We start from the raw sequence: 2,172 nt of genomic DNA on the forward strand, positions 1-2,172 counted from the left end.
GGTATATCTAATTATTTATAATTAGAATTTTTTTTATTTTTATTTTTGAGCATGCTATTTTATTGCTTGTTATATATGTGATATATATTCGTGGAATCTAAAGCATGTGAATTTTATTTATATTTTCTATTTTTAAGCATGCTTTATATCTTATTGTTTATACCTTTATTATATTTTGTTATTAAGCATGTTTAATTAGATAATTTTGATCATTTTAAGCATGCCTTGTTATTTATGTTTTATATAATTACCTTTAAGCATGATTATATATTTCATTGCTTATGGTTTATTTATGAAATTTTGAGAATGTTTTTTTATATTTATTTATCCTTATATAAATTATTCCTAAGCATGCCTTTATATTATGCTATCGATTTTATTATTATTTTATGCATGATATATTATTGTTATTATTATATGTAACATATATTTTGGTATACATTTGTGAAATTTGAGCATGCCATTTAATTTATTTTAATATATGCTATGTTTTTTTATTATTTATTATGTACTATGATTATTACTTGTTTAGAATGCTATACAACATATAAACTCCATTTTTCCATGATAATGAAAATTCATGAGCATTATACATACATACTTACCGTGATAATGCATTTTCACATATTATCGAAAAAAAAAAAATGTGACCATTACGAATCTTGGTCTTGAAATCTAATTCATACGTTTGGAAAATAATTCACGTGGATGTCTTTATGACTGCGTAATTTATATCTTCCCTCTTGTTTTGTGTAGATGGCTGATCCAACTCGACCAGAGTTTGACATTTTGGACTCAGAAGGACTTGAGTACCATCGTTGGGTTTCCGATATGGAAACTGCCTTTCTGGCAAAAGACTACACTGCCACCATTACTGACCCCAAAGATGATGAACTATCTAATAAGGTGAAAGCAGATGCCTTAATTTTTCTGAGGCGACATATTGATCCTAGCCTACGTTGGGAGTACCTTCAGTTGAAGACACCCAAAGAACTGTGGGATGCCCTTAAAGCACATTTTGGGAACATTCATGATACTTTGCTCCCAGGACTGGCTGTTTAGTGGAATGGAATCCGCTTGTTTGACTATAAAAAAGTCAATGACTTCAACAAGGACATGTTGCGCTTAAAGGCACGTCTCAATTTCTGTGGAAGGGAAATCACAGAAGATGATATGATCTACAAGACTCTTACCACCTTTCCTACTTCAGCTTTTATACTAGCGAACCAGTATCAGTTGGAGTATGACAACAAAAGAATCATAACCTTCAATAAGTTGATAAGCCTACTGCAAGTGGCTGAAAGACAAAATGATATTCTCTTGAATAAAAATGCCAGGCCCTCTGGGACAAAGAAATTCCCGAGGCTAATTATGGAAAAATGAAAAGTGGAAATAACTCCAATGCAAGGGGGTTTAGACGTGTTGATCCCTACCCACGTGGCAACAATGTACCAGTGGAAAGGGACATGGGGATCATGGAAACAAGATGCAAAAGGAAAGAGTTGACAATGAACCATGCTATAGGTGTGGATTCATTAGGCATTGGTACAAGAACTGCCAAGCAAACAACAGAGTAGTAGCCAATTACAAGAGGTATAGAGAGTCTAAAGAACAAGAGGCTCACTATATGGAAGAAGGAGGTCATGACCTAGACGTCAACCTTACAATTGCAGACTTCAATGGCAAAGAGGAACTTGCCAAGTCAATGGATGCTCTCAATCTTGACTGATCTGCTTTATTCATTTTATTTTCCAAAGAAAGTTGTGAAGGCATAATGCCTCATTTTTAATTAGACTATTATTTGCTCTTAAAGAATGGTTTGAGGAATTAGATTTCTGAACAAAGACCTTTGATTTGCTTATCGTTGGCTTATTAATAAATTTTGAATTTTATTTTGAAGCACTGAATTTATTCAAATTTATTTCTATACACATATTTACATGGTTCGAAATAGCACTATAAAGATGTAAAGAAATACATCTAGAAAAAAGAAAAATTATTAGAATGAAAAGAATACCATTCTACACAAATAGAAATACTCTAAAGAATATGAGTTATATTTTCTAAATACCTCCCATTTATTTGTAGGAATGAATGGAGGAGAACTTGAGTGCTTAGATGTTAGTGGAACTACCCACATAATATTAAGACACAGGCAATTATTCATTGAAC

This window comes from Rosa chinensis, chromosome 4 (assembly GCF_002994745.2).
Source record: "Rosa chinensis cultivar Old Blush chromosome 4, RchiOBHm-V2, whole genome shotgun sequence".
NCBI lineage: Eukaryota > Viridiplantae > Streptophyta > Magnoliopsida > Rosales > Rosaceae > Rosa > Rosa chinensis.